Here is a 24,836-nt window from a genome sequence, read left to right as displayed (position 1 = left end):
GTCGAAGGGCCTGCACCACATCTCCAACGCAAAACCTTATATTGAATAAGAAGCAGACGATCTTGCACCTCGGAGGTCGGAATGACGTATTGCCCATATGTTTTTCTCGCATTCATTCTTTCGTGAGTAAAATTACAGTGCATATTTTCCAATGTTTTGATTCACTCTGGTGTTATTAAAATTACAGTGTATATTTTCTGTGAATTGTAAAGGGTCCCCCAATATATGTGTAGTTATTTCTTCTTCTGAGCAAAAAAGAGTAGTGTTGTGCAGCTTCATAACGTATGAATGATTATGAGGCTCAGATGAAGCGTTTCCTATTACAGTAAGATGGCTTTTGTTTTTTGATGACTAAAAAGGTATCGGGCGTATTGATGTGGCTAGTCATTGGAAGTAAGATAATTCTTGATGATTAATTACAGTTGTAATGTTCTTATTCCCCTTAGGTGAGCATGATTTAGTGCGACTTTTCAAATGTACTGCGATGTTGATGAAGTGACTTGGTGACTTGTAGGCGAAGGATTTGTATACGAATGGAGATTAATAGTGTTTGATTTTCAGAGTTGCCATCTTATAAGATATTTGGAAAGTGTAACTTGCCGCCACATACTACTAGGTACCGTTGAGGGCACCAGAATGTGAAACCCCAGAAGACGTATATGGAAACAGCTTATTAACTCAAGCAACTTGATATTTAATAGAGAATCAGTGCGACTACCTCCAAGCTGAAATAACATGACGGTAGGTGAGGACCCCTGGGGACATGTGGTGAGTAATTGTGTAATCCTTATGAGTATCTTATGACAGCAGTAAGTTGGGTACTCATGACCCTGGACAATGGATTTCTTTTGACAGTCTTTTTTTATGTACTTATAGGACGAAGTGTTTGTGTTTGCTAATAGGATTGGATGATTTTTATTTCCATTTTTTTGCCCACTGACCTTTTGCATTAGTCTGATGAATAGATGTTGAAACATTTACCATTTCAGATGTGACTTGAATGAACCTTCTATGTCTCATTAATCATAACTTATATTATGCAATGTCCATAGAAAAGAAGTCTCGGAAATGTTTCACAGATCAGCAAACGTGTGCTGCAAACCTTGGAGCAGCAGTCAATGAACAACGATATGGGTATTGGTGTTGAAAGGAATATTTTGTTTATATGTGGGAATTGTAGTCGGGCTATATGGTGATGGTGACTAGTACGAGCTCTGTAGATTGTGTGTGAGGGCGTAGTTAGTAGGTATAGTTTTGTGTCTGTAGTTAGCAGCGGCGCCAAATCCTATCCAAACCGTGACCAAATCTTGTACAAGATCTACCCTAAATGATAGACAGCAGATGTAATGCTGGAACTATATTTTATAAAAAGGATTTTTTTTTGTTTGAATATTGGTTATGTAATTTTCCTCATTGTTTTTTTTTAATTGGTATTGTTAACAAGGCCCTTCTTGTCACGCTAATTTTGGGCAATATTCTACGTATTGATCAGGAGTAAGAAACTCCGCTGATTTTGTGGTAATCTGTACACATGATATTTTGTAACGATCTCTGTGAGCGCAGTTCTTAAGTGGGTGCAAGGCCGCCTAGGGAGCCTCCGCATCAGAAAGCACAGGGCTTATTACACCGACAGGCGTTGGAGAACGCTGCTATCAACGGCGAGGCAGTGGTGCGACGAGCGGTCACATCTGTTTCCCCATCAGAGGGGAGGGGATGCTGGTCTTCCCCCAAGCCCAGGCTCACACCGGGGCCCGCGGGCGTGTCACCACGGCAGCGCCAGCTGATGGCCGGCGTTCCACTCCATGCGCTAGTCATCTGACAAGCGAAAGGGAAAGTATGTCGAACGCCAGGCGAGGCCGCCGAGCCCTGAGCGCCGCCTGTCCACACGGCCGCTGCCCGGAGGGACGCGTGTCCCACCACTGACGCATCAGCTGAGACGGTGCATAGAGGGCCCGACACCCGCACGAGTTTACGTCGACCTCGATGCGACGGAGAAGAGCACGTGTCTCTCCATTGACACGACAGGAGACAGGGGCGTGTGTCGTAAAACACCTTCCTCCGCAACACACGGACGACGACCGCCAAGCTGCCTTCTCGATGATGAGGCAGGGCCCACAGGCGACGATGTCTTGCAAATCTGCAACGTCGAACCATCCCACAGTATGGACGCAGAGGGTGGAAACGGGCACGAGGCAACGTCGCGGGGTGCTGTCTAGGATGAACAACCTGGGTTACAACGGACGTTACAATCAACGCCGCTGCGAACTCCCCAGTTCAGTGTTGTGGTCCCCTAGTAGCTTATCCTCCAAGTCGCCTTTAGAAGAGACGCCCACCCCAGCACCTAAAGAGAATACCCAGTGAAACAACCATGTGACGAAACTGAAAAATGACAGCGTGTGAACAAGTTGATTTTTTGAATGTGTTTTTGTACTCATGTCTTATTTTCCATAGGTGATTATTTACCAGCTGTCATTCCATTGGGTTCATTAATGATTTAGTATCACTGTATTTGTTGTGAATATTGTATTTTGCACTGTCACTTGCATGTTTTTATATATGTCTGCACCAGCTGATACTGCTTTGGTTCGTGATAATGATTTTGCATCATTATATTTGTTTATATATTTATATATATTATGTACCTGTTCATCTATGTCACTGTGTTAACTTTTGATAATTGGTTAAAGCAACCTTAAAATAATATCTCATGGTTGTGGTCGTAGTAGGTCAGATGACATGATGTTAGCGTAGAATATCACGCTTAATTAAATTTGTTCTGTTTGCTTTGCGGACCGCATGAGGTCACAATTATTGACTAAGCTCAGATAAAGCTCACTTGGATATAAGAAATTAATCAATTCTTTTGTGCTGCTGTTTGCTGTTGCAATTGTTACTCGTTAGGGTATGTTTGCTTCGAAGACTGTTGGCGAATCTCCTAGCACGGCGAGAAAATTCGCGGCACAGTCTTCTCCGGGACGTTTGGGGTGGTTAAAGGGTCCTGTAGCCACCTTTCATTAGTCCGGTAGCCCAATTTCACAAGTATTTCTCTTTCTTTTCCTTGTTTCTCTTTTCTCTTTACTCTCATAGTGGCGTGATTGAATGAATGTGCTTGTGTGTCACGTTGCTAGACGGTGGCGTAGTCTGCTGCAGAAAGTCTGCGATAGTCGTACAGATTCAGCAGCACTGGTACAGGATAGCCAACTCTCGTAGTGGTCAAGTAGGCAAAGAGGTTTGCGCTACTTGTGAGAAATCCACCTGCGTTAGGTTGGTGGCGGAAATGGCATCTATGGGCTTTCCGGTCCACGCGGAGCGTGGTGGAGGCTGGAGAGGAAAAAGGGGGCAGTCTGCCGCCGGTACGGGAAGCGTCCACAGCTGTGCTCCAGTCGAAGAAGGGTGAGTTAGACTGACCGCGTGGCGCGTTGTTACTTGGCGAGGGGAGAGCTGTTAACTTTTGGTCTCGCTTTTCAAATCTGGAAGATTGCGTTGCCTTGTCGCAGCAAGGAATGCTAAACTTTGGCAGATTTTTCTTTTAGCAAATTTCTGTAGCAGACTTGGATCCGCCGGAAGAGCGCCACACAAAGGTGTCGATAAGAAGTGAGCACTCGCTTCTGTATGAATGTCTGTTTGCCTTCAGCTGTGCCTGCATAAGCTTTCACCTTTCTAAATATTTAGAGCGTTGCCTTCTCGTAAATTTTCCTAACTTTATGTGTCTTTCGTCCGTGGGAAGCCAACCACGTGGTAGAACTTTATAGTTGTTGGGCTACCGGCATCACTAACTGTCCGATCGCATGTTTGTTTTAGATAATGTTAACATGATTGCGTGATGTGATATTGTTGGAATCTGGCACTATACCTAGAAATTGTGTCTCCACAAACCTTATGTTATCAGGAATCGTGTACATGCCTCACATCCTTATCTTAGGAATAAATGATTTTATCTACAATTTTCTCTTGTGTTCCGAGATTACGTTTTTGCAACTAAGCCACTCACCTCGTAGCTTTCCCGTTAGCACATCCAATGCGTTTCCTTATGCACAGGTCCAGTGATTAGTCTCCCCTTGTATTTCATAACAAATTCTTTAGATTAAGTCTTATTTTCAGGCGTGTTCCTGGGAGCTGATCTTATGCAGTGTTCATGCATTTTCTATTTTATTTTAAATGTTTGATTGTCGTGAACAGTGCACGGGCAATACTATTAATTATATCGTATCCGCTATGAGCGACCTCACCACGTGTGCATTTTTGTGAGTTTTTGGTCTGTGAACAAATTAATTTATTTTCCGACTCCACCAAACCTTCGATTAGTTGTATGGTTAGAGTCGGTGGCGACCCTAATCTTCTCAAGTTAACTTCACAAGCAATAAATATTTACATTCCCAATAATAAAGGAATAACCCGTAGTAACAGGTTAGTTACATATGATTGTGCAAGAAAAAGTATGTTGGTAGATCTTCTAAATTCGTATGATCTGATGCAAATTTTGTTTAATCCAACTAGGGTGCAGGGGAACAGTAGCACAGTCATAGACAATATTTTTATTCATTCTTCATTACTAGATGGGCATTCCGTTAGTAAAAGGGTGAATGGCCTTTCAGACCATGATGCACAAATTTTAACACTAAAAGGTTTTTGTACTCAAATCAATGTCATATTTAATTACAAACTACGTAGGAAAGTTAATCCAACATCAATAGACAGTTTTCTAAAACTTGTCAAGGAACAAGAGTGGCAAGATGTTAATAGTGCCGATAATATAGATGATAAATACAATGCTTTCCATAACACATTTATCATGCTCTTTGAGAGTTGTTTTACATTAGAACATTCTAAACGGGGTACTAGCAGTAATGGACAGCCCGGTTGGCTGACTAGTGGGATAAGGATATAATGTAGAACAAAGCGGGAATTATATCAAAATGTTAGGAGTAGTCTCAATCAAGCTATAGTAGCCCATTACAAACAGTATTGTAAGGCGCTTAAAAATGTTATTAGCAAGGCAAAAAGTATGTGGTATGTAAATAGAATAGCTAATTTACAGGATAAAATTAAATCCATATGGTCAGTTGTGAAGGAAGTGTCTGGTCAGCAGCACAAGGTCGACGATATAAAGTGAGTTTGCAGTAATAATATTTCTGTTACTGATAAATCAGATATATGTACAGTATTTAACAATCATTTTCTAAGCATTGCTGGTGAATTAAATAAAAATTTAGTTTCTACAGCAAATCATACAAATTTCTTAGCAAATGCACCGAGCGGGGTGGCGCAGTGGTTCGACACTGGACTCGCATTCGGGAGGACGACGGTTCAATCCCGCGTCCGGCCATCCTGATTAGGTTTTCCGTGATTTCCCTAAATCGCTCCAGGCAAATGCCGGGATTGTTCCTCTGAAAGGGCACGGCCGACTTCCTTCCCAATCCTTCCCTAATCCGATGAGACCGATGACCACGCTGTCTGGTCTCCTTCCCCAAACCAACCAACCTTAGCAAATCCCTTTCCGAGATTGACGTCTGAAATACTCCTCTGTGATACAGGCAAGAGGGAGATTGAGTCAATAATTAAATCTATGAAGACTAAGGACTCTCATGGTTATGATGCAGTGTCTAGCAGAATACTAAAGTACTGTGCTGCACGTGTTAGCCCTGTATTTAGCCATATTTGTAATTTTTCCTTTAGGAACAGTCAGTTTCCTGAGCGATTAAAGTACGCAGTAGTAAAGCTGCTTTATAAAAAGGGAGAAAGGGACAATGTAGATAATTTTAGACCTATTTCTATGCCATCTGTGTTTGCAAAAGTTATCGAAAAGGCTGTGTATGTAAGGTTAATTGATCATTTTAAATCAAACGATTTGCTATCAAATGTACAGTTCGGTTTTAGAAGTCGTTTGACAACTGAAAACGCTATATTCTCTTTTGTCTGTGAGGTACTGGATGGGCTAAACAAAAAGTTTCGTTCTCTTGGCCTATTTTTTGATTTAACAAAAGCATTTGACTGTGTTGATCTCACAATATTGCTCCAGAAGTTGGCCCATTACGGAATAAGGGGAGTAGCTCACAATTGGTTCACCTCTTACTTTAGCAACAGGCAACAAAAGGTCATTATTCACAATGTTGATAATGGCTGTGATGTGGAATCTGAGTGGGGTAATGTCAAGTGGGGAGTGCCCCAGGGATCAGTGTTGGGGCCGCTCCTGTTCCTTATTTATATAAATGATATGCCCTCTAGCATTATGGGTAACTCTAAAATATTTCTGTTTGCTGATGACACTAGCTTGGTTGTAAAGGATGTTGTGTGCAACACTGACTCGGTTTCAAGTAGTGCAGTACACGACCTCAGTTCATGGCTTGTACAAAATAAACTAAGGTTAAATCACAGTAAGACTCAGTTTTTACAGTTTCTAACACACAATTCAACAAAACCTGACGTTTTAATCTCACAGAACGGGCATATGATTGGTGAAACTGAACAGTTCAAATTTCTAGGTGTTCAGATAGATAGTAAGCTGTCGTGGAAAGCCCAGATTCAGGATCTTGTTCAAAGAATTAATACTGCCATTTTCACTATTCTAACGTTATCAAAAGTGAGTGATACTTTGACACGTAAATTAGTCTACTTTGCTTATTTTCATTCACTTATGTCGTATGGTATAATGTTTTGGGGTAACTCTTCCTATTCTAGAAGGAGATTTTTGGCTCAGAAACGGGCGGTTCGGGTAATAACTGGTGTGAGTTCACGAACCTCTTGTCGACCTCTGTTCACGAGTCTGGGTATTTTGACATTGGCCTTTCAATATGTATATTCCTTATTGTCGTTTCTTGTTACCAATATTAGTTTATTTCCAAGAATAAGCAGCTTTCACTCGGTTAATACTCGGCAGAAATCAAACTTCCATTTGGATCAGACTTCCTTAACTCTTGTGCAAAAAGGCGTGCAGTATACTGTTGCATCCATTTTCAATAAGCTGCCACTCGAATTCGAAAATCTTAGCAGTAATCCACGCGCTTTCAAATCGAAACTGAAGAGTTTCCTAATGGGTCAGTCCTTCTATTCTGTCGAGGAGTTCCTTGAAAAATTAAGCTAATTCTTATTGTATTGCACATAGCGTTTACTTAAGCTTATGGACTGACTTTTTTTCAGGTTCATGAACATTTATTTTATATCTGCTATTACTTTTATGTTGTAAGTTCATGTACTGACACGTTCCATGACCTTGGAGATGTGCCCCTCAATTTTGTGCTACGGAACGTGATGTGTAAATAAATAAATATATAGGGCGGTGAAGGCAGCAGAGCCAGTTATAGAGAGAGAACCTTTGGGGAAAAAAAGTTAGAAAAGAATTTTGTTGCTTCACGAAATATCGTTCTGCCACGAATGATTTAGGAGATTGAGGATGTCTCGGTAGCAGACATATGTGATGAATTGTGTGTGATGAGCTGCGACCATTTAACCGTCGTGCAATGTTTTCAGCCAGTAGGCAACGCTCGGACGTTAGATGCATGAGTACTCCCTAATCTAAATTCAAAGTAACAAGCGTGAAAGCTGTGATTATTAGCGAACTTTTGCTTGAACACCTTTAGTTCATACACTAAGCATTCCATGCTATATTAATCCTGGTGGCGAATTACGACACCTTTATGTTAACTTCTTAAAACAAAATGAATGGCTGAGACGTAGCAAGAGACATAAGTGGGATCATTCATTGCATGTTTTGGCTGGAAAATGGTATTTTACCCTGCGAACTCCTCCCCAGGGATCTGGTATTGTTGCTGTCAACCGAGACACATTTACATAGCAGTGTAATGAAAACTGCTGATAAGACTACATTGTGTGTCGCTCTTACATGATAACACGGTCTACTGATTTCAGAAAAAATGCTATCCAGGAAGTTATTTGAAAAGTCATCCCTCACTATAGTAACACAAATGAAATACAACTTACCATTATAACCTTAGGACGAAAGTCTGTTTTAATAAAACATGAAGTATCGGTTACAAGAGCGTGCCAATAGCAGCATGCATTAGTACATGTTATTCACACTGGGCTTCGAAACATTCTTCACTTACTTGCTCTCGTGTCATTTCTAGTAGTATGGAATTGTGGAATTTCATACATAAAAGCTGTATATTCCCAAAAAAACTTAGGTTACGTCAGCAGGAGCAGAAAGAAGCATTATCAGTTGTGCAGTATCATAAGTTTTTCTCTTTACACTATGAGGCACTGCAAGAAGCGAAATGATATTTGATGAAAAAGCTTTCTTAAGATTTCCTTTATTGTGTTCGATTTAACTGCCTGTAGATCTGTAACACATCATCTAACAATATGACCTGGAACTAAAGCCAACACAGACCTCGTTTGACAGGCTAAGGCTCCACCACAGCGAGCAAAGACCGGCAACATTCGTCTCTCATTTATTACCACATTGGCGGCTAGGACAGATAAATTGCAAATTGAAGACTGGATTAGTTGTGATTTTCACATATAAGGACTTCCCTGAACTTAAAATTACATTGATAACCCTATGTCTCACCTAACTGAAAACCACAAATATTATTCAATGATAATGACACGTAAAATCTAATGATTTTAGATGGACAATTATGTGCATCCAGGAAGTAACTCGTCGGTCACAGAGTGGCCAGAATTATTCTGTGTTGATGTCAAGATTCAGTTATGCTACCAACAGGAAGAGTAGCAACTTATGTGTGCCTTGAGAGGACTTGGAAGTGATTACAGCTTGTGACTCAAAGATATGGTTACATAGGATCGGAATACCAAATGTAAAGGTCACTAAAGGTCACTGAGTTTTACTGCCATTTCTGTAAATAACTATGGGACTAGAGCGTAGTTATTTAAAATACTTAGGCGCGATGACTGCAAATTAAATACAATATATCATCAACTGTAACAGTTGTTTCTGTTATTTCGTTATATTTACACTGAATACTGAAAAGCAAATTCACCAGACAGGTTTCATATATTCGGATCGTTCCAACGAATATACTGTAGACATTAGGAGTGGTCAACTAGTCTTATGAGCATTATACACTTTGGAAACATTTTTCTGAAGAACACTGTCTACGGCACTACCCCTAAAACAGAGGAACCACAAATGAAAAGGTAAGCACACGACATTGACTGCAAATTGTGCACATGCACAGAGAGACTTCATAACAAAATGTTCCAAATCAAGTGGTCTACTGTGTACGGAAACCATACTAGACATCCGAAAGAGTGGTCTCAAATGAGTGGAGAAAATTAAACTAGCTAATGTGAAAGAAGAAGCAGTTGTCACCAGACCGGGGAACAAGGAATGCAGAACACTGACAGCAGTGTCTAGAATAAGACATCTTTAAGTAAAACCGTCATTCACTCTATAAATACTGAACGAATGAAAAAATCATCTACTTGTAAATATTGCAATATTACCACTTCTGACGCTTTGTCAGTAAAAGCGAAAATTATGCTTATCCACTGCGGATATTTTAGAACCGTGACTGTATATTGAATGAAAATAAGTTATACGGAACTGCAACCATTCACTTTTTTGAATAATTATGTTTTATTCCATGAACCGGTTTTCGAACCTTTTCAGGTTCATCTCTAGATGGTTTCAGGAAGTTACATCATTACTAATAGCATAATGGTGGGTGCTGGCTTGCGACAGTATACTGCTCACAGCCATTTCCAACCGTTGTCCTGCCGCAACGGCGAGAAGCAGTCTCTCTCATTCTCAGATGTTCTCTCTCTCTCTCTCCTTCCACCTGTGTGGTCTCAGGATCGCCCGGTGCCCCTGTGGTCACTGTTGACACTCTGCCGTCAAAACAGCCGCCTCGCTCGTTCTGCAGCTCAAAACAGCTCTTTCCTATGTCCGTTGAAATCGCCTTCCCAATGATAACATGCAAAGTTCTCAAAATCTTTATATTGTGCCTAACGGCTATACCTGTCGGCGTAGTATTTGTCATTTACTTTCTTAAGCAGTCTCATGTAAGGTGCTGAAATCAGCCACCTTACGTAACATACGCCTTAGCTAACAAATTTCAACTTGTATCTGGCGAACACTGATAGTATTGACTGATGAAACTCGAAATTACTCTTTTTTTTTTACTCACTTCCATTGTGCCAATCTACCACATTCATCCCATACATCCAGATTTGCATGGAGACTACCTCCAAAGCTCCAAAGGATTCTACATTCAATAATTTAAACTGTGGTCATCAATTACTGGCTTATTGTCACCTCTTGGCAGAACTTCTTATTCTGTGATTTTTCATGGATACATGTGTAACCAGATGATCCAGTGAGGAATAAAGTATCAAAAATTTGTGGGCTATTCAGAAATCGAAACCACAGTGAAAATCAAACCTGTTTTATTTGCAACGGTTAGCTACATCTTCCAGCTACTTCTCTATACAGTCGCCGCTCAGACTTAGACATCTGTCGTAGCGTTGTACCAACTTTTCAATTCTCTCGTTGTAGAACACAGCCGCCAGGGCTTTTCGACAATTTTCTACTTTGGACTGCAGCTCGTTGTCTGTATCAAAATATTGTCGTCATAGGCAGCTGTTCATTTGAACAGAGATGAGCCCCAGGGGTGGCCAATTACAAGCTATTTTGTGGGTGATCAAACTCCTCCCATCGCAAACGCTGCAGGAGTATCTTCATTGCCCATGCAGAGTGTGACCGAGAAATGTCGTGTAGAACGAACCGCATGACAGTTATGTCATGTGGATTGCATAGCTCCAGACGAAATCTTTCGCCAGGCCCTCATACTTGGTGGGAGACGTTTATTACTAGCCATTTTTACGTTCTCACTATAAGCTCAGAACTGCAAAGAGCGACATGATGCGATCGACAGGCGGACTAGACACAGTGCCCAACGCATCTGCGCAAAGCTTCGTCAGATTTTCGCTGTATTTTCCATTTTGCGACCGATCGTTCCTTACATTCCGAATAGCCCTCGTATTTAGAACATATCAGTCTAATAGTATACAGTGTAGCTGTCTGTGTGTATTGCAGAGGTAGTCATCCACATACTTGTTTGAGGCCTCAGACGTACCTCATACATAACAGCTACCACACTCACTCATCTGTCACATACTTCAGTTATCCTTCCCACACATTCGCTTATCTTAACCCAGAAACTTAATTATGCATGACTACTTATTAGCTGTGGCCGTCCACCCTAATATTTCTTATTTTGATATGGAATGTGACACAAAATTTAAATAAGCAAAAATTATTAAACTTAAATAAAACGCCACGATAAATGATGACCACTCTCTAATGTTACAGTTTCGTTATTTGCTGTTTCTTTCAAAGATTATTTTGATATGAAAACAATGACAAAACGAGTATCATGACTTTTCTCTATGTTAAATTCTTGTGAACTGTACATTTAGTGTTAAGTTCAAAGATATGAAAATTTACAACTAAGCTAGCTGTATCACTTGAGTTAATTTAAAACAACAGTTCTGCAACTGTACTAAATCGTCAAACAAGCAACATCACAAGCTGCTCAACTTTAACAACTTTACACGGCATTTCCATTTATTGAATGATTGAAAAGGTGTAATGTGGATTGAAGCAGTATCACCTGCAAACATCATAAAAACAGAACATATGCGAGCTACAAGTCTTATCCACAAGAATATGGAATTTTCCTTGCCCACATTTAACTGTAACATCTGTATCAAAACATTAAAATAAAATTAGTTTACATGAACTGAACAGAACATAAAACAGAAGTACAAGGGAACATCAAAATACAGACAACAGGCTGCACAACATTTGAAATTATACGAAAATGTTAACATGTAAAATAAGAAAAATCTGTGATGATACATTAAGAAATTAGGTAAAATTGTTACCATGTAAAACAAAATATGTTTGACAAGACGTTACAAATACCAGCTGGTGTGAAAGCTTGAATAAAACCGTACAAAAACTATGGCTTAAATCCATTCTGAAAGAAGTTAAATGGCAACTTGTACCTCAAAAATCTTTGCTAAAACTGGACTCCCCAAATGTAAATGACTATTGTCCAAAAACATGCATAAAATAATTATGATAACACATCTGGAAATAACCCCAAAAAACGTCAAAATTAATAGCGAAATTCTGCTATGGCAGTTTGTGCCCAAACTTTACAACATGGTTATAGCAACTAGTGCCCAAAACAAAACAAAGTTGTGGAAATATATAAGAAGGACGGTAAACTTAAATACGGAAATTATCCCAAAAACATCAAAATTAGTAGCGAAATTCTGCAATGGCAACATGCACCCAAACTTTATAACAGGGTTACGGCAGTTAATGCCCAAAACAAAAGAAACTTGTGGATACATATAATTAGAACGGTAAACTTAAATACGAAAATTACCCCAAAATATCAAAATTAATAATTAAAATCTGCTCTGACAACTTGTGCCCAAACTTTATCGAAACTTAACTGATAAGTTTGCATGTAATCGTTTACTGAACTGACATTTAGTCCTAAGAGGTCGAAAGGGAATAGTTTCGTTGTGAAAGGTGCCCACTAAGGAGATCTCTTAGCCATTCAGGGGGGTTCACTAGTAGTGTCTGTAGTGGGTGTGTGTGGTGAGTGTACCACCGTCTCCATTACCAATGTAAAATACCGCGATCCGCCACCCTGTGTCAATTGATGGGCTCCATAGAAGACCTGGGCCACTCAGCTCAGCTGTGCACCACATGAAAGCTCTCGCTTTCAATGTGGCTACCTCTACTAGGCTGAGAGGAATCCTCGAGGCCACCACTGTTCTTTCCACTACGGTTTTCCCGAACAAACTTCAACTGTCATCCAAGTTTTCAGCTCCAATACATTCACGTAAGTGAAGAGGTAGAATTAAGTAAAAATGGAAAATAAATTTACAAAAGTGACTTGAGAATCTCTACGCTTAAAACTAAATTGATTAACTTCATAAAATCCTATAGAAAATAGATTTTGCTGCTAACAAATTTTACATCGTCTAAGTATTTTATATGATCTTAGCGCTTAAGAAAGCATATTTAGTAAAAGTATGAAAAAAAGACAAGGTGAGTAGCCTCCACTCTGTTGCATTCATAAATGCATGTTAATATGTTAGTGTTATATAGCATGAATACACTAAGCAGATTCAAAAGGATGTAGGCTGCAGTAGGTAGTGGGAGATGAAGAAGCTTGCACAGGATAGAGTAGCATGGAGAGCTGCATCAAACCGGTCTCAGGATTGAAGACCACCACAACAACAACAACAACAACAACAACAACAACAATATAGCATGCAAGTCATGCACACAAACTACAAGTTAGTCCTGTTCTAACAAAAATGTAAACTTCCTTTTATAAAACTCTTATTGTCTAATGTGCAGCTACTCCATTGGTCAGAATATCTGTCTCCACTGCTTCCTCTGCTTATACAAACTGCGCTGTTATGTACTTTTTTCTTGTGAAATGAATTTTTTTGAACATTGGTTATCAAATTGGTGATGGATTACATTCATACTGATATTTCTCCGAAACTTCTAATTATCGCTACGAACAGTGCATTTGGCTATACCGTTTTGCCATACCCAAGCTATTCTTCCCCTTGCGACTAATGTCCTGTGCCCTTGCATTATTCTGTAGCTTGCGCGCAATGCGTTAAGCCCTCCTCCACACATTCTTACATAATGGTTGTCTTTACTGGCTCTTGGCATTGAGACAAACGGTAACCTCGCTCTTACTTCCGCAAAGAGCCCACCTACTTGCGTTGGTTTACCTCATGCCAGGTCTTGTCAGGGAAAGTACCGTTTATAGTAATAAATAAAAAGACGCAAGTCGCTCACTTGCCCAAGCCACACCAAACATCTTTGTTGACTAATCAGTAGGCCGAACACTTCGTAATTACGCAAAACCGTATTTGTCAAAGCGTACCATGCATCTTAACACCTTTTCCTCTTTACCTAACCTGACTTTTCTGAAACAACCGTATGTATGAACTTCCTCCCACATTACCATGGGAAAGAGTGGAAATCTATTCATGGCTCAAAAATACAACTAAGTAGCCCAGCGTCCCCAAACAAAAACAAAACATGGATGCAATCTTCAAAACAGAATTATTCAGTCCACGGTTCACCTTAACAACATTGATATTTACCAAAATTCTTTTCCCTGACATGTGTACTCATACAAAATCCTGACTTGCACAGTTAAACACTTACATTTCACATTCGGAATCAGAATATAAAAATTACTTACGACGTTTCAAAATATTCTTTTAAAAATTAAAGGTAAAATACTTTACTACTGCTACCTCACATTACTCTTTTTATTATACTTATGTCTTTAAGTGGGTGACGTGATGTACACAAAGAGATTTACCGGACTTCAGAATTTCGAGCTCAACAGACTACGCATGGATGATACTGCATACACGTACGGGTCCACAGTAGACCGTAGAGAATTTATGACACAGTCTTTTCTGTCGGTTAAACAGACCGTGAGATTTCACAAGGACTTTCTGTCCTATCCGAAATTCCCTGACTGTTGCCTCTTGCCTGTTTGTTCTTTGCGTCTCTGCCTGCTATTTTTATATTCTATAGCACCTGACGTACGATTTCCTTGTGCCTAAGTCTGGACCTTGGGGGGAAATCTACAATGTCAAGTATTAATTCCGGAGGGTGCCTGCTGTTTAGCACTCTGACCAGAGGGTAGCCTGTAGTACCGTGGGGCAACTCGTTGATTGGGTCTAGGAAGTTTCGCAAGTACACGTCCCTGCTCGCTTGTTTCTTAGAGCAATATACTCTTCAAAGGGCCCCCAGGTCCTGCATAACGCTCACACTTGGACTGGAACTAGGATGGTACCTGCTGTTATATATCGGTCTGATGTTGTACTGTTGCAATGTGTCCTTTCAGTTCTGTGAACGGTATTGTATTTGACAGCATTTGTTCGACGCCCCCCACTTGCTGCAAGAAGTTCCGACGCAATGCGTTGGCGATGAATGTACCTGTTGCCTTTTTTAGAGGTGTCAGCGTCACAAACTAAGACGTCAACTCAATTACAACCATAATGTATGTATGCCCTCGTGATGTTCTAGGCATAGGTCCCATCAGATATGACGTTGCTGTTTCCTGTAATTTGGAGGGAACAATTGGCACATTGGTGCCTGCGTGCGTACCGTAAGTGTTTTGGCTCTTTGAAAATGTTTGCAAATGCACAGTACTTTGCGTATTCTCCTCTGCATGTTTCGAAAATGACACAGGTTCTTGAAATCTAAGAAGCACGTTTTCGGACCGAAGTGATCACTACAGAGGTGCGTGTACCACATTACTTAGTTTACAATGTCATCTGGCACATACACTACTCAGGCGGTGCTATTCACCTTACGCCTATAGAAAAGCACTTCTTTCCTGAGAAGGTGTTGATGCTTGGGCAGCGTCTGTGTCCTATCTCTATATTTTTTCTTTCACACTGAGGAAGTGTAGGTCCTTATCTTGTGCCACCGGTAAATTCCTCATTGATGTTATTATAAAGTTTTCGAATACCACATTTTTCATATAGTAAATCGAGAAGGGTTCGTCTTCAGCATCTCTAGCCTTCAGATTCGTGGCTCCGATGGGAGACCGAGACAGTGCGTCAGTGATGATGTTCGTGGGGCCTTGAACGTAAGTCAGTGTGTAGTCATACGTCCCAGTCCCCCTGTTGTCAGCTTTGCCGTCATAAGAAACTCGAGTGCCTTATAGTCTGTGTACACTAGCGTCTTTCGGCCAAGTAAGGAATATCTATATTTCTGAAATGCCTAGACCACTGCCAGAGCTTCCAGTTCTTTTAAAGAATAGTTTCGTTCGCACTTCGAGAGCTCTCTGCTTCCGAAGGCAATAGTAATGTGTGTCATCCTCTTTTTCTCAATGTATTCCTGAAAGATGACAACACCGAGACCGGTTTGTCAGTTGCCTGTCGCCATGCATAGGCTCGGGTGTGACAAGGTCGGGACCGCGACCATTGCTGCCTTTAAATTGCGAAATTCTCGGTCCGCCATCTCGTCTTATAAAAACGGCATTTTCTTGCCGGTCATGGAACACAGTATTGGGGTGACTAATTGTTCCATATAAATGAACTTTTTATAAAAACTGACCAGTCCCAAAAATCCATGGAGCTCTTTTCTAGTGTGGGATTTTCCGAATTCGGCTATCGCCGCCAACTTTTCTGGTTCCGGTGATACCCACCACCTGAAATTATATTCCCCAAGAAAAGTACCTGATCGGTGTCTAGCAGTGCACCAAGTACTTCGTTGTGCCTAATCCAATTGCGTTCTTCTATCAAAATGTCATACACATAGCATGTTATCCATTCACGAAGATTGAGGTCCATAATCGTTCCCAGACCGTGAATAAAGCCTGCAGAGGACACATTTAGCCCTAATGGTAGGGGTTTGAACTGTAAACGTCGTCCGAACGCAATGAAGGCTGTGTACTTCCGACACGCCAGCGCCAACTCTATCTGCCAGAAACTGGACTGAAAATCGATGGATGTGAATACTGAAACGCCATGGAAACGCTGCAGTAGCTCCTCCAATTTCTATGGACAGTCAGTTTCCTCTACAATGATTGTGTTTATCTGGTGTGAGTCGAGGACAAGGTGGGTACTCCCATCCCGCTTATCCATGACCCGCTCTGGACTATTATATGTTGATGTTGTATATTCTATTGTACCATCGCCTATCATTTTCTGCAATTCCAGCTGCACGTTTTCTCGATACGCCAGACGAATAGCGTAGGGCCGTACCCCAAATGGTTGGTGTTCTTTTACATGGAACCGGTACTGAAATATTCTGAGGGATCCAGGTTTCAGCAGAAATTCCTCGCCGTTGTGCCTGAGTATTTGCTCTAATTCTGCCCTATCTCTCTCACCTATTTCAGTTAATTCATTCAATTTTTCTTCAATGGCATGATGGACTTCACACAGTGATGTCTCAGCCTAGGTATTGCTACCCTCTGTTGTAGGGTGAATTTTTGTCAGTTTGTTCATTATCCTGATTCTCCAATCTTAAACTGTGGCACGGAATTTGACCTTTTGCGACTTCCTCGTCAAACCGGATACATATATCCCCACCATTTCCTAATACAATGGTACCACGACCCATGTCCATTACTGCCTTCTGCTCTGTAAGAAAATTCATTCCTAGGAGGACGCCTGTTGTCAAGTTGGGCACGACAAAAAGATCTGCAAAGAGAGAGTTACCCTGCTACATGAACTCTAATCTTATCTGACACGTTATTTCCATGCATCTGCTAGAGATCGCCCCCCAAATTTCCGTCCTCTGAATTTTTAGCACTGGTGTATCTGCAAATGCGCCACATGACTTATATAGCTGCTCCTGAGATAGCGGACACCTATCCAGAATCGCATTGACTTTAACATCCACAATTATTATGGCTACCTTGGGGTATAAATCATGTTTTTGTTAGATTTTTTGCTTTTTCCATCAGTAGGTCCCCTGCATCATCATAATCTAGCATTCGAATGTGACTGTTACCGGTTTTGTATCCGGGAGGTTGGGTAGCCACATCTGCTTTCATGGTTACCGTTCCAATTGCCATTTTGTCTATTGAACATTTGCCCATTGTACGGTTGTCGATTACTTGCCACCCCCCCCCCCCGCTTCCGATTATGTACCAGATTACCGTTACTACTATACTGCTGATTGCTACTTTGCGACTGCTCGCCACTGTTCTCTTTCTGTTCAAGCTTGGTCTTCCTTTGCTCTTGCGTTATCAGGAATTCTACTTCTCGTAGGATCGCTCGAGAATCCTCGATGTCATATCTGTATCCTTCTACAAGGACATGTTTGTATGCTGGCGGCAGCTTCATAAAACACAGTCGGATTATTTCACAGTTACCGCAAGGCATATCTAAATAGTGATTTTTCTTAGCCGTTTGGTCAAAGAATTTTATTGCGCTCTTAAAGCCTGACACTACCATGTCTCTATGCATCATTAGTCCTTGGTTGATCCTGTCCTGTGTTAGGCTCGACCAGAACTGGTTCAAGAAAGCAATATGGAATTCATCGTACGTTTTGCATGACTGTGCTGTCTTTCTCATCGTCTCTGCAACCATCCCCTCTAGATGTGTGCACACGTAATCCATTTTTTTCTGTTCCGGCCAATACGGTGGTGTTGCTTCCAAGAACTCCTCCAGGACACTACAAGGATGGAGCGCATTGCTTTCCTCTTTGAAATGACGGAATTTTCGAATTGCAAGATACTGCTCAAGATTGAATGCCGTCTCCAAGTCTGTCCGTTCTCGTTTGATCGGGTGTGACGAGCTCACATATGTAACGTGGGAGACACTACGTCGCAGTGGTACGCAATTGGAAACTTACTTCGTCACTGGCTCTTTATTTATTTCGGTTGTTTGCATGCTTCCCGTACTTAGTACGGTGTTTTACGATGCAGACTTTGTGCAACGCGGTACCGACGTCTGTTGCGTTCTTCCTTCGTACTGCCTACTGTCTGTATGCATGTGTACGGGTTCTTGCGTACTTGCTTCCGGCGACACCGGTATTGACATTTGTGTTGATTTTGTTTCGTCGCCTAGCTCCGTTATTACGTCTGTTGACTGTTGACTGCTCTCTCTGTTCAGCGATTCAACGTTAGCATTAGTGTAGCGCCTGTCCTCACTTTGTTCTTGTGCCTTTGCACTCGAGCTGATCGATGCGTCTTTCCTTTCTAAAAGGACGCGCACACTTTCCTCTAAGCTTCTTTCTATTTCTTTATACTTTGCTTGTTAATTTACGGCAAACAATTCCGGAGAATGAGTCTTTCATCTTCTAACTTCCTGATACGGGTATCTATTCCGTTGAGTAGCCTTTTGCCTTCTTTGGCAGTCGTGCGTGTCTCCATCCTAGTTTCTTGTGCAACCTGCTTTGCACTTCGCGCTACTATTTTTGCTTCTTGCGCACACACGTTCCTCGTGGTAACTTTTCATTTGACTTTCAATTCTATTAATCTTTGTTTGCAAGCGCGAACGTGTTTTGGCTAACTCAGTTCGTGTTTTAGTCGTCTCATTCGTGACTGGCTGATTTCAGATTGTAATTCAGTGCGTGTTTTGCCTAATTCACTGTGAATTTTATCTACTTTGTTCCCTAGTTTCGTTATCATACCATTTGTTCAACTTAACAGTCGCGCCAACTCACTATTCTGATCCGTGTTGCGGCCATTTTCGTCCCATCTAAATTAACAGATGTAAAAAGCCCTTCTCTCAGTTCCCGTCTATTCAGTTCCAACGCACCCCCCCCCCCCCCCGACGTCATCGTATTGTGTACTGTCTCCTATCTCACGTAGTTTGCTCTCATTTTCATCTCCCATTTACTGACGCTCTCTCCGTCATCGCAACAGCAACGGAGTGCGTTGTTCCTACTCCCGTGTTATTATGTCACACTTTGCTTCGCGTAAGCATCTAATTCAATACAATTACCCTACGCAAAAAAACGCATAGAGTCAACCTTAATACTGATCACAGTACTACGTCTAAAGATATATAGTGAACACAAAAACAACAACAACAAAAACAACAAGTAAGTACAACGCCGTCATGAGCAACCCCAGTGATGGCAGAACTCCCTTCCACAACAAAAATCCTGAAATAAAAACAACAGTAATGAATACAGACGCCAATGAACTATTACTAGGTTTCTGAAGTAACTAGTTCGGTTCCACTTATTTAAATAAGTTGTCTGAGTTCTGTATTGTCCTGAGGAGTTCTTTATAATTAAATCAAAAGATCCTATTGTTGCTCTTTCCTGACATAGGGCTGCCATGTGCAACGTGTGGGGGTATAATGTCTATTAAACGTCGTTACTCATTTAATGCTATCTGACTTTGGCCCTGTTTAACTGCGCGAATAATATCCCCAGTATCGTTTGCATCAAATTTGAATAATAATTTCTGTTAATACGAGTATAAACTCTTATTCTGAATAAGTGGTTTGCTACCTACGGAAATGATAATAAATTTAGTAATGGTATGTATTCAAATGTATGGGGAATGTTCGTACACACATACATCGTATTGAGTAATCGAATTCAGGTCAATCAAGTTTTAAAAATCATCAATATTTTCCATGAACTTGGGTTATTTTAAAATGGAACTTCATTTGTTTTCATCTATTTTATATAAAAAATTGTAAATATTGTCCACCAATGTGTTTTTCAGAAACTGATTATTGACTGTCATCTTTCTTTCCACTTTGTATGAAAAGTAAGAAATTTAAATATAATCTACATCTGCATCACTACTCTACAAATCACAATTTAGTTGATTGAACCTTCTTCGATGTATTTCTCTATTGTTACTTTCTCGAAGAGCGCCAGGAAAAAAAAAACACTTTAGCCTTTCCGTATGAGCTCTTACTTCTCTTACCTTATTACGATGTCCGTTTCTCCTAAAATTTTCGCATTCGGAAGCGAGAACAGGTGACTGAAATTTCGCGAAAAATCTCTTCGCAACGAAAAAGTCCTTGTATTAATGATTGCCACTCTCAAGCTAATATCTTATCCGTGACACTCTCTCACCTATTCCACGATAATACAAAGCGAGCTGCCCTTCTTTGAACTTTTTCGATGTCTTCTGTCAATCCTGATCCCATACCGCGCAGCAATACACCAGAAAAGCACGGACAAGCGTAGTGCAGGCTACCTCTTCAGTAAAGATGTTGCGTCCTCTGAGCTTTCTGCCAATAAAGCACAGTTTTTGATTCGCTTTCCTCGCAACATTATCCATTTCATCATTCCAATTTATTTTACTCGTAGCTATAGTCTCCATATATTTAGCTAAACTGACAGCCTTCAGATTTAAGTGACTTATTGTGTAAGAGAAATTATACAGATTCCTTTCAGTATTCCTGTGGCTGACAGCTCAATTTTCATTATTTAGATTCAAATGCCACTTTTCGCACTGTATAGGTATCTTGTCTAAATGATTTTGCAGTTGGTTTTGATCTTCTGACGACTTTTCTAGACGATAAATGGGAGTATTCTATGCTAAAAGCTTGAGAGAACTGCTCAGATGATTTCCTATATTGTCTGTGTAGATTAGGAACAGAAGAGGGCCTATAACACGTCCTTGGGGAACACCAGATATCACTTCTGTTTTACTTGATGACTTTTCGTCAGTTACAGCGAACTGTCAATTTTCGGACAGGAAATCATGAATCGAGTCTCACAGCTGAGACGATATGCCATAGAGACGCGTTTTGATTAGATGTCGCTTGTGAGGATCGGTGTCGAAAGCCCTCCGGAAATCTAGCAATATGTAATCACTTTGACATCTCCTGTATATATCACTCATTAATTCATGTGATCAATGAGCTTGTGAATGGTTGCTGACCGTGTGTGAATAGACCATTCTGGCTTGCTGACCGGTTGTCAATAGACCGTTTTGCTCGTGGCAATTCTTAATGGTTGCACACAGGTATAGGTTCGAAAATTCAGCTGCGAGTCGACGTCAGTGATATGGGTCTGTACTTGAGCGGAGTACTCCTATTTCCTTTCTTGACTATTGGTGTGAACTGTCGAAATTTCCGGCCCTCAGGTACGATACATCTTTTGACGGAGCGGTTTTATATGATTAGTAAGTCTGGAGCTATTATATCAGCCTACTACGAAAGGGGCCTAAGTGGTATACCGTCTGGACTGGAGGCCTTTAACGATAAAGGAAAAACGAGTCGACAATAACATGTCATTTAGACACGTCAGATATTTTTTGATATACAAGTAATGTTCTCAAATATGTAACGACATTTTGCTCCTCACATTATGCTCTGCACTGCACGATCCATTCATTTTATTAATTTTCATTTCGGCTTGCACTTCAGTATGGCTACGTAGCGAAAATCATGGTTGTAAGAAACACATAAATAAATATTAATTTACATTCAAGTTTAAGAAATTACTTTCAAAGATTGTTGCGCCTCCCTGGACGTAACAAGATTCGTGTCATAGACATCTGTGCCGTTGGAAAGTACAAGTGTTATTTTCGTTAATTTTTATGCAATAGTAAATATAAAAAGTAGTATATAGTAATAACAAACGTATATAATAAATCACAAAAATTATAACGTTGTGACACTCTGTGATCATGGTTTAAAGAATATAAAGTAATTTCCAGGAAAAATGAATTATTATAAAATAAATTGATAAAGTTTTACATTGTTGAACGTTTCTGTATGCAGTGATAAGTGTAATTGCTTTAGGATGAGGATTTAACTTGAGGTTACATAAGTCTTCATGATTAATTCTTCCATTACTTTTTTAAGGAAAGTTACAGGAGATCAAAATAAACCTTTGAGAAAAGTCAAGAAATTAACCAAGATTCAACATACTTTCTTCACCTCTCGTTTTTAGTTTTAATTATGTTTCCCACTTCAGAATTGAAAAGGGGATGGTGTTGGGAAGCCACCCCATTAGCTAATATAGTGTGGCACTCCTTTAATCGGTCTATATCGCCGAATGGTTTTGGGTGCGAGGGCAAGTAGTCCTTCATATCGTACGCGGCTAGCTCTGTATCATGACTTCATTTTCACTGCGCACTCAGTGAACGTAATAAGTATTTATATAATAGCCTTAATAGCGTAAATTTGATTAACATAGCAACCGACGTATTAGTTCGTGACAACAGGGCGCTCTAGCTGCTTGTTCTTAAATACTACAACTCGGATCAATATTCACCATACAGCTTGGTTGCAGTATGTTCTGGCATAGCGTTACCATTGGTGATAAGAGATAAACGTACGTGCATTATACCTATGTCATTCACAAAGCCTTTTGTTACCATGTGGAAATACGTGTTTGTAATTTCTTACAAACTTGTCGCTACTGCCGATAATTCTGAAGAACTGACTCTGAAAGTAGGTTGATATAAATATGTTATGCATACAGATAACTCTGCTTAAGAGTTAAATTTTACAAATCATTTCTTTGGCAGCTGGAAAATGAAAAAATTTGTTCTCATAGATCATAGACGTGACTTTGTGACAAAATAGATACCTACAGAAACAGTTGTAACAATTAAAACTGAACAGAACTAGTCTCGCGAACGAAATTAGAGACATTTGTGTATGATTTACTGAAAAAATTGAAACATTTAATTTCCCATTATAACTTCATTTCTAAATATAACACATAGTTGCTCAGAGTACGGTATTAAATGTATTTTAACTTCGTTTTTCCTCATACTACTGATCATGTAAGTAAGTGTTTACAGTTGGAACTAATTACCTTAGTTACAGGATGTTGTGTTAAATTTAAGTACCTGCACCTCTATCATTACCTCTTGCAGTTCCACTGGGCAGATTCAGAAACTTTATTTCATTCTGTGATATTTGGAAGCCGCCAGAACGTCGCAATTATTTCATTAGTTAATGTTTATTCGTATGAGAATATGATCAGCATTAAGCGTCATGCTCTACAGAAGACATCAAGATCACCAGCGAGATAATCAACTACGTAATAACTTAAAACTGTTGATATGGACACGCGATTCAATGCAAGTTCAAAATTATGATCAACATTAGGTACGAAGACAGGTAATTGAATATTACAAAATATATTGAAGAGGCGAATTACAACGTGCTGTGCACAGTGTATTAGTGCTTGTGTTCATTATTTTCCACTTGGTTCTGGCCCATAGTTTTTACATCATAATGTGTGGTATAATCTGTAAAACCTAGTATTTAATAATGTGGTTTAGCGTTTGGCTACTGTTTCATAAATATGTGAACCACGATCCACATTTAAATTATCATTTCAGAATATACAGGCTTGTGAATCATCTCTTTAAAAACTTCTGTTCGTTTCACTTTCCAAGAAACGGTTATACTTTTCACTAAGCGTCACTCAGGAAAAGGCCTACTTCTAGTAGAGAGTTATTAGATCACTTCAAATTCCCTGTTGATCAGACCTGACAAATCAGAAGTCGTACGGTTAGTAGAGAGAGCTGCCCTGAACAAGGAGTTCCCTCTCTCAGATACAATGAAATCTTCCCCTGTGGTTCATTAGAGGAGGAGCTGTATCCTCGGCATGCCGAATCTTCGTCTCTCTCTGCACCATACCTCGGTGGTACTATACTTTGTCAAGATTTTCGCTCTCAGTAGTATGGAACTTACTTTTCTGTACACTCTTGTAACAGTGGACTGATGCAATCCAGATTAATGTTAACGGCTTTTTGTAATGCTGTTCATGTCAAATACTTAGCGGCAAGTGAATTTACTTACCTGTGATAAATTCATTTAGGTTACTATTGCTGTTATCTGAAGTAGATTTAATGGTGAGCCATAATGACTCAATTTTTCATATTACATTTCAGATTACTTACACTTTGATGTTAGCGATCTCTGAAAGACAATTGGTAAGAGGGAATTTTTGTATTATTCCACTTTTGGAGCTGTAATACTAAAGTGTTTGGTCCATGTGAATGTGAATCAATAGTTTTCTGAACGTAACGTAACAATAGTGTACTGAATAAGTGTGTTCTAATTCTTGCTAAAAAGTGTTTTTTCTTCATTTATAGAGCTTACATTACAGAGCTGCAGTGAAGGAGAAGCTGAAGTTTTGAAGCAAGTCACCTGTCGTTTAGGAAAACTGTTTTATCCAGTACTCTTCTGGTTTTCTTCCAATCCATGTATGCTGTAACTGCTGAATGAAAAGAACCAGCAAATTTCTATCTGGACAGTAGCGAAAAAAGAAATTAGTGACGGAAACAAGAGCTAAAGTCGTCGCTAGGCTAGAGAAGTGAACAAAAATAATACCGTTTTCTCATTTTTTTGGAAAATAGCTAGCCTTTTCATGTATTACCACTGCA

This window comes from Schistocerca cancellata, chromosome 4 (genome assembly GCF_023864275.1).
Source record: "Schistocerca cancellata isolate TAMUIC-IGC-003103 chromosome 4, iqSchCanc2.1, whole genome shotgun sequence".
NCBI lineage: Eukaryota > Metazoa > Arthropoda > Insecta > Orthoptera > Acrididae > Schistocerca > Schistocerca cancellata.
Note: the sequence above shows the minus strand (reverse complement) of the source record.